The sequence below is a fragment of the Cupressus sempervirens genome, chromosome 3 (assembly GCF_028749045.1).
Source record: "Cupressus sempervirens isolate cs-2001-9-10 chromosome 3, ASM2874904v1, whole genome shotgun sequence".
NCBI classification, from domain to species: domain Eukaryota; kingdom Viridiplantae; phylum Streptophyta; class Pinopsida; order Cupressales; family Cupressaceae; genus Cupressus; species Cupressus sempervirens.
In genome coordinates, this window is record NC_143120.1 from 433872048 (window position 1) to 433881973 (window position 9926).

Consider the following 9926-nt stretch of genomic DNA (forward strand, 5'->3'; position numbering starts at 1 on the left):
AATTTTCTTTTTATGTTCATTTTTTTTTGTAATAATCTTTGGGCAGCATTTTGGTTGTGGACTCTACTGCTATATATAACTTCTACTAAATAAACTTGTTAAATGATTTTGGGTCCCTTCAAAACATGTTTTATGATAATGAAAAATACTTTTACTTTCTCTTTGAACTTGTTTCATTTCAACGTCTTGTCTCACTTATATATGAAAGTTTAAAGAAACAAATAGAAAGAAAGATTAAATTTAAATAAGATATTAATATTTATGCAATGCAAAGAAAGTTAAAAACTCAAGTTTATTGTGATTAAAGATATCAACAATACATAATGTTTTCTCATACAATTTTATTATGCATGTATAAATGATTGATAATAAAAAAATTATGGTTAATTTTATATTTAAATTTAAATTTTAAAATAGATATTTGGGATACAATACAGATTATAAACTTGTAAAAGTAATAGAATTTCAAACTAAAATGTAGCATGATCTTTTAGTGAGAAAACATCCTACGATTTTCACACTTATATTTAAAATTAGAACATTATGTCAAATGACACTTCGTCTAGCGGTGAAGTTGAACAACTTACAAAAAGTCTAACAAAGACTAAGTCTTACTCATTGCAAACCCCTCAACATCTAAAAAGGATGAGAAATTTAGTGAAATGAATATCCCTAACCTCCAAGTCTTTAATTCTTAATAAAGAAAATTAAATGGAAGCTGAACCTTCAACAATTTTTTAAAAAAAGAAATAAAAGTTAAAAGATAATGACGTAAGGCGGACGAATCCAATCCTCAAATTATGCAAAAACAAAAAGAACATCACGATATAAGTAGAAAATTCTAAATTCTAAAATATTTGAACGTTGTAAAACTTGTCATCGCGCCATTAATTTCTACCTGCATGTTTTTCACTAGGACGACCGACTTTGTAAGTGCGTAAAACTTAACTTGTCTGCCACGGACTGCGTCTCTGAACCCTTCAAAACGCAACGCAGGACTCGTGAGACGTGGCTTTTTGACGCTCAATTTTGTTGTGTGTTAAATATAGCTAAACCGTTTATTGCCCTCCTGGAATTGAAACTGTACATCCAGACGACTCTCTATCTCGGAAGTTCTATCGGAAAGATATTTGCGGGAGAGGGACTTTAGCAATGGGAAAATTATTCCTATGCCTAATTTTTGCTGTAGTTATTGAGTTTTCTCAATCCAAGAGTGATGGTGCGGCAGTCGAGGCTCGAGATTCTATTTCATTGGGTGCCTCGCTTGCTGGAAATCAGACAATAATTTCAAAGAACGGTACATTTGAGTTGGGATTCTTCAGCCCCAACGGAAGCAACTGGTATATTGGCATCTGGTAAGCCCAAATACCAGAGAAGACTTATGTTTGGGTGGCCAACAGGGAGACTCCTGCCAGAAATAGATCTGGCGTTTTTATGCTGTCAAAAGATGGTAATTTGGTTCTGTTTGATAAAGAAGGCAAATCTATTTGGTCAGTCAACACAACCAACAAAGCATCCAGGGCTGCGTTATTGGATTCTGGCAATTTCTTAATGCTGAGTGATGATGACAAATCTGAAGCTGTTTGGCAGAGTTTCGAGAGTCCTGCAAATACCTTGTTGCCAGGGATGGTGTTCGGTGGACATCATGAAAAGCTATTTTCATGGAAAAACTCAATGGATCCTGCTCCTGGGCATTTTTCCTTTGGCATAGATCCATCAGGGGCCGAACAATTCGTGCTCCGGTGGAACAACTCTGTACAGTATTGGGCGTCAGGAATTTGGGACGGCAAAATCTTCAGTGGAGTTCCAGAAACGGTTGTCAACAAATACACGAATATTACAGTTGAAAAGAATAGCTCTGGATTGTTTCAAATTTATAGGTTGTTGCCTCCCTTCAATGCACTCGTACGTGTTGTTCTGACTCAGTTCGGACAAGCGCAAATGCGTACATTCGATGGCAATAACTGGAGAACGTTCTGGTGCGCGCCAGGTGATGGATGCGCCGTATATGGGACTTGTGGTGCCTACGGAATCTGTGACTCAAGTAATCTTGATCTCTGCAGCTGCGCGGAAGGCTTCGGACCAAGAGACATGCAAGCTTGGCTCTCGGAAGACTGGGCATCAGCTGGTTGTGTTCGGAAGACTCCATTGAGATGCGATGCCGTAAATGGCAGTACAGATAGATTCACCGACTTTGGTGTCACTTCGCCTCATGATTTCGCATCCTCACATCCTGCAATATCCACAAAGAGGGATTGCCAGGAAGCCTGCCAACACAACTGCTCGTGCACCGCGTTTTCTTTCAATCCGCCTTCGGGGCCCTGCCAATTCTGGTCCGCAGATTTGCTCAACCTGCGCAACTCTACTTCATCGACAAGCAATTCAATCGTCTTGGTTCGGGTAGGTGCCTCCCCACTTTCAAACAAACGCAAAAGCACAGGTGTTGTGGGCGCTGCGCTTGGTATCGTTGGTGCACTCAGCGTTGCTCTGGTCATCTCTGTAATTTTAATATGGCAGAGGCATATAAAGCTACAATCATTGGCCAGGCGCGCAGATTCCTCGGACCCTTTTCTGAGAATGTTTACTTACAAGGAGTTCAAAAGTGCAACAAGGAATTTCAGGTCTGAGTTGGGGAGTGGAGGATTTAGGTCGGTGTTCAAAGGCTCTCTACCGGACGGTACGGCTGTGGCCGTAAAAAAAATGAAAGGTTCGAGACAAGGTGAGAAGCAATTCCGAGCAGAAATCAGTTCCCTGGGAAACATACAGCATGTCAATTTGGTCAGGCTTCGAGGGTTTTGTGTTGAAGGAACGAAACGGTTACTGGTTTATGATTACTTGCCCAACGGCTCTCTCAATTCTCTCTTGTTCACCGACAAATCAAAAAATAAACGAGAAGTACTCAATTGGAAGACCCGATTAGAGATTGCATTAGGCACTGCAAGAGGGTTACTCTATCTCCATGAGGAATGCAGATATTGCATCATTCACTGTGATGTTAAGCCTGAAAACATTCTACTGGATGGCGATATGTCACCAAAATTGGCTGACTTTGGGTTAGCGAAGCTGATGGGTAGAGATTTCAGTCGTGTGCTGACGACTACAAGAGGAACGAGAGGATACCTGGCTCCAGAGTGGATTTCTGGTCTTCCCATCACTCCTAAAGTTGACATCTACAGTTTTAGTATGACTCTTTTGGAAATCATTTCCGGGCGAAGAAATCTGGACTTGAATGTCCAAGATTCAAGTACGTTTTATTTTCCTCCATGGGCTAGAACTCAAATTTTCCAAGGGAACGCGATTAATATAGCGGAGGAGGGTGTTGGAGACGAGGCAAACTTGGAAGAAGTAAGAAGAGCATGTGTTGCAGCATTGTTGTGCATTCAAGAGGACGAGGAAGCGAGGCCAAGCATGAGGCAAGTGGTGCAGATGCTGGAAGGGAATATGGAAGCTCAAGCTCTGCAGATTCCAAGCGCTCAGCTTAGGCCAGGACACCAAAGTGACACAAGCAGTTACAGCAATGACAATGGTACCTTAGGCTAATGTAGCCATGAGAAAACAATGATAGAAGTTAGAATAATGTATTTAGAATAAAGGGGAGAATACAATAATAGAAGTTAGAATAATGTATTTAGAATAAAGGGGAGAATACGTTTCTGATAAGTAATTCTACAGTTGACTAATTTTCAAAAATTTGAAAATATTATAATTTTTTTTTGAAAATTTTAAATCTTCATGTTTGTAGTCGAAAAAAAAAAAAAAGGAAAAAATCACTATGCTTTTGTGAATCTGGAAAAAAAAGTTTGACTTTGTTTTGTCTTTAATACATTTTGTCAGGAGATTAGCCTCTCCCATTCTTAAATGTTAGCCATCTATATGTTGTATATCTACTTCAATAAATTAATGTAGGCATATAGATCTTTAAGTTTTGATGACAAATTTTAGTTTATAATTACAATGACTAAATTATTAGAAAATTATAAAATATTCACTACTACAAACAATATTCAATATGTGAGATTGTGTTTAGTAAATCTATTTAGTTTTGCAACACCTTTGAGCTTTAGTACTAATATTGAGATACATGACAAGCATCTTAGTGCTTTTGTGAGAGGAAAGAAAAAGAGATGTTATATGTCATTTCTACAAGAAAAAGTGTCCAAGATGAACTAAAAATAAAATCAAAGGAAGTGATTGACCACGGTAAGGATGATTAGAAAGACTTCAAATTCTCTATAGATGCTCTAAGTGGAATCAATACATCCATTAGCATAAAGAAAATAATAGAGGCTATGTTTGGTTTAATGCTAAGGACTTATGGTGGTTTAATCCATACCCAAAGCTTCAATCCTATAGTTTTTGAAATATTTAAATAAATATTGAAAATCTATTAAGACCCTTGTCATCTAGATGGTGTTCGCTTTGACAATATTTTTTTTCACCTCATTTAAAAAAAAAAATCTTTTTGCAAATATTTTTTGAGTTGTTCACCCATTGTGAGAGTACTTATTTTCCACCTATTGGTTTATTTATAAACGTTCAAACCTCCTCTCATTTTTTTTGATATAAAATAAAAGTAATATGGATTATACCCCCCAATACCTACAACTAAGACCCCCAATAGTTGTTATAGTATGTTTTGCACAAATGGACTAGTCAACAATCAAGACAATAAAAAATGAAAAAATAAAAAAGAGAACGACTATTGGTGTTCATGGTGATTTGTTTTGGCATGTTTGTGTACAAGTACCTTGGTTTTTTGGGTGGTAATTAGGGGGAAAGGTAATAGTTCATGTGGTGGCATTGCGTACATGGGTGATAATTGCCTTGTTTCCCCTATATAAATGGTTATTTTTTATTAGAATTTAAATAATTAACAACTTAAACCTATTTAACTATATAATACAAATAATTACTAATTTTTTATGATTATAATTTTAAAATTATTTCTATTAATTTATTTTATGTTTAATATTTTTTTATAATATATTATTATGTTATAATTCTCAGCTCCTGTGGTAGTTGAGAATTGTGAGACCTTGTGGAATCAATAAGCTAGCCATTGAGGGGACTCTATGATTATCATTAAGGTTGCTAAGGGAGAAGGTCAGAGCAACTAGTTGATTAAAATCATAATCAAGGAAATATGAAGGTTGATGGAAGACTACCATGAGATCCAAGTGAGGCACATATATAAGGAAGGAAATGGCATGGCGGATAAGTTGGCCAACTTTGGCCATGGTGTCAGGAGATTAATGGAATGGAAGAATGTCAGAATATTGCCATCACCAATGCAAGTGGTGATGGAAAGGGAGTGTACATTACAAAATGCCATATGAATGATCAAAACAGGTGGCAAGCTTTCATTTTTCCTCCAGGGTGTGAGGACAAGGCGATCCATAAAGGGCTTGTTTGGAAAGATTGTATAATGATATGAATTAATGTTTTGGCTATCATGAATATTGATTACTACCGAAAAAGGACATAGAGGAGGGATTTAGAAAGATATAAAGAACGACCTACTAATAATCAAAATGACAACTTACTAAATTCCTACACAAACTACAGCTGGCGTCAGCCATTTATGGATGGAAAGAGATCACTCACACGTGCCAAGAGGGTGGATTTTTGTTTTTTAGGAAACTTTGCAGAGTTATGATGACTATGCAATGCCTTTTCATTTTTATCATTGAGGCTTCTCATTTTATATTTAGTAACTGCCATACCTACAACAAGGCTATGTCATCTGAAGAATTGGTGATTGAACTAGGTGAAGGCATGGGTGTTAGTGATTGCATAGAACGAGTGGGTGTGGAGGAAGGTATTTGTAGTAGTGAGGTGGCGATGGTCTACTTGTAGGAAGGCAACCACTTACTTTATATCGAGGGTATGGTGAAGCATGATGAGATTGTCTAGATGCAATTCTTCTAGACTTGGAAGAACAGAAAGGTGACTGTCAATGGGATGGGATTTGAGATCTCTAAGGAAACCATTGTGAGGGTCAAAGAGTTTACTATCAAAGGAAAGAAATGCCAGAGGTAGACTAATGTTAATGAGGAAGCCAGTTTATAGAAATTTTTCAAACTCAAGGAGGAACCAACACGAATGCACAAAGGATTTTCACAGGAAGCCTTCCCTAAGCCTTGGGATACCATCTCCTATGCAATTATGTGGTATATCACTCTGGAGGACCGCTTTCAAGTAATTTATTATTACCATTTCCCTATTTTGAATCACTTTAGGAATCTTGACCACATTTCCTTCCTATTTTTATTATTGCAATTGCTAGAAGATTGTATTTTTAAGACTAGGAGGAAACATGAGGAGGGTAAAAATTTCTACCCTATCCATCAGGGGCTTATGAACAAGTTGTATAACCAACATCTAGCCAAAAACTTTCCTCTTTTGGTTAACCATCCCTTAGTTACCTCCAAGTTTTCTTGGACCCTGGCCCTAGCCCTAGCCACAAGAAGTTCAAGAAAACCCATGGCTTAGAATTCAAAATGGACCTTGAGGTAAAAATTAGCCTCAAAGAATCAGATTCAGATACTAAGAAGGATACACAGAGCACTAGGTGAACTAGTAAGTGCCTCCAGTTAGATAAGTTCAAGTCCCCCCCAAGCATGATTCTACCTTTGAGTCTTCCGACAGTGATGTCAAACCTGCAAGAAAGAAGAGATTACCTTAGTTTGCCCCCAACCCTCTTAGCCCTTCCCATATCTCTAACACCCTGGTGGCCACCCTAGCTAGAAGTGGGGGTGAGGCTATGACTTCCCCTAGCAAAGAAATCAACAAAGATACAAGGAAGAAAGGGAAGCACAACCATGGTAAGGCCAGACTAGAAAGGCTATAACAATCTATGAAGTACCTGGCTGATAATCAAACTAGTATCTACTAGAGATTCAAAACTTTGGTGGAGTTTTCCACCAAGGTCATGCACTCTATGACCACAACCTTATACTTTTTGTAGGTTAATAAGGAGGAGAAGGACTTGTGCAAAGCTACTGAGACCACTCGGTCCATCTATGGGTTTCTGGCGGAGAATTGGCTAAAGACCATCCTCGACAAACCAGTTAAGGTGGAGGGGGAAGATGCAGACAAGGATGATCCTAAGAAAAATAAGGAGAAAAAGCAAGGGTAGGAAGAGGGAATCTAGCCCTGGTTCTGGTGTTTTTGTCTATCTAGTTTTTTATGCTCATTACTATGAGCTTGGTACCCCATGGGGTTCTAGCTTTTATGTTTATATCGATTAATAGCAGCATTTTGTTTAGGAGTTGTTGGTATATTTTATAGTCTGTTATGAATATTAGACTGAGGTATGATAGTACTATTAATTATGCTATGGACATATTTTGTTTTTTGAAGTTTAAAGATGGCATAGGGTAGATAACTAGGAGGTTACCTTGGGCTGATTTTTCAGCCTATTTGTTACTTGGGGTTGGCCCCCCATCTTTATTAGCTACGATCTAATACTTCAAAAACTTTAAGAAACCCCCCTTTGGAAAAAAGTATAAAATTTTGACGAATCAAACATTAGTTGAGGGGAAAAAATTAATTTCTCTTGGCGATATTTTTCTTTAAAGTAGGTTTTAAAAAAAAATTATTGGCTTTTTTTTTAATCGTATGCAAATTCTATAAAATCTTGGCAAATCTTATATTATTTAAGAAAATTATGGATAGAAGTACACATACCTAGAAACTATGATTTTATTATTATTATATAAAGCCATATTAACTATAAAACTTGAATGTTAAATTTAGCTCAATTTTATTATTATTAATTCCCTTCAAATTATTGAATAGTGGTTAATGGGTAGAACCCCTATTATTTGTAATTGTTGGATGATCCTAAATCAATGACCTATATCCTATTTTGGGCCAAACTTTTAAAAGAATACCAAGTTTTAAAGAAAGTCCCCAAAATAAATACACATGTCTCCAATCAAATTTATTTTGGGCCAAAGTGAAAGGATGAAAAGTTCCAGGGAAAGTCTTTGGAATCGAGACACATGTTAAATCTACTAATTAACTTATAACCTAACTTAATTCTATTGGAAATTGTAGGAAAAAATATTTAATTTACCACGTGGAAAAATTAGATTCCATTGGCGAAGTCATCCCTAAAAAAAAACTTATGTATTATTATTGGCAATCGGCCTAAGCATGGGACATAATTTTTGTAAAGTGAAGGGACATGAGAACCCCAAAAAGTGCAAAAAGAGAGAGCCAAATTTTTGGTCCCTGATGAGTGTGATTAGCGAATTGGCAAATATTAGTCACTAATGTTATCCCTGTCTATTATCTGAATATAAATAAGAGTTAATATAATAAATTTTTTTAATTATAAATATAAATATAATATGATATAAATAATAAAATATTTATTTATTTGATTTGATTTGAATTAATTATTTTATTAAAAAATATATTTTCTTACTAGCTCATCCTTTAAAATCTAAAGACATTTGTGGAGAAACACATCCAAGAGTCTACAACTCTAAAATTATGTTCCATATCTACCCTCACTTCTCCCTAGATCTATGTTAATTTTAATAAATATAATTGTTTATGACTTATGTGTGAAGGAAATATAGAAAACTAATAGAAACAATGATTATGCATGGACCAACACATTAAATCAATCTTTAGTGTGTTGATTAAGCAAATTAGTAAGAGAACAAGGGGTAAACTAAAAAGAAATTCAAACGAGCCTTATCAAGACATGCTCAAGACCTAAAGAAGGTTGTTCTCAATGTGAACCAACTCAAGGTTGAAGTTGTTGATGCTTTGAAGAATTTTTCTTTGGTTCCTCTCTTCTATTTTGTATATTTTGAATCTATTGTTACTTTTTTTTGTCATTTTGTTGCTAGTTTTTGTATTTTATTAAATTTGGAAAAAATTTTGGTTGTGGACTCTACTACTTTATGTAATTTCTCCTTAGAATTTTTATTAAATTGTTTTGTATTACTTTACAACATATTTTTTTGGTAACAAAAACTATTGTTACTTCCTCTTTTAACATTTTTTTTTGTCCCGATATCTTGTCTCAATCATCTTTTAATTTTAAAAAATGTAATAAAAAGGGTAAGTAAATTGAAATAAAATATTAATATTTATGTTAAGCTAAGGAAGCTAAAAGGTTAAGTCAATTATAATTAAAGACATCAAAAATACATAATTTATTTTCACAATGTTACACTAATTTTATAATAAATTTAAATTCCAAAATAAATATTTATGATACAATGAAACTTATAAAATTAATAGAATTTCCAAATGAAATGTAAAATGATCTACTTGATTGATTAAGAAAACATCTTACAATTTCTACAATTATATTTTAAAGTAGTACATGCTAGCATTGAACAAATGAATTCAATCCCCTATCAAATCATGTAAAAACAAAAGGAACCTCATGATGTAACTATAAATTCTAAATTATAAAATATTACTCAATGCTGTAAAATTGGCCATCTCATGACATGCCATCAATTGCTACAAAGCTTTGCACTACAAGTTGACAACTAACTTTGCAAAGTGCATAAAAAATAACTTGTCTACCACAGAGTGTGTTTCTCAACCCTTTAAAACACAACGCATGACTCAGGAGATGTAAGTTTTCATACCCAAGTAACTTTTTGACCATCGATATTTCTTGGGTCAACTATAGCTAAGCCATTTTATGACCTCTTGGAATTCAGACTGTGTATTCAGATACTTTATTTTTGTTGTTCTTTGTTGGGATAAGGTGACTTAGCCTTATCATGGTATACTATATTTTTTTTTTCTTTTTAGAAAATTGCTAAATAAAGATAAAATCTTCCACAAGGATGGACTTGGAAAAGAAAACATAAAGTATCCTAGTTTCTGGGTGAACCCACAATAGTGGGTTACACTTTTTTGCCTAAATTGACACTGAACTCTGAATT

At 35.1% G+C, this 9926-nt stretch overlaps 1 pseudogene; it reads left to right on the top strand.

The window, feature by feature from the left end:
- The first annotated feature begins 1152 nt into the window (after positions 1-1152).
- Positions 1153-3540, top strand: LOC149566889 (G-type lectin S-receptor-like serine/threonine-protein kinase At2g19130 pseudogene; annotated as a pseudogene).
- Positions 3541-9926: the final 6386 nt, after the last annotated feature.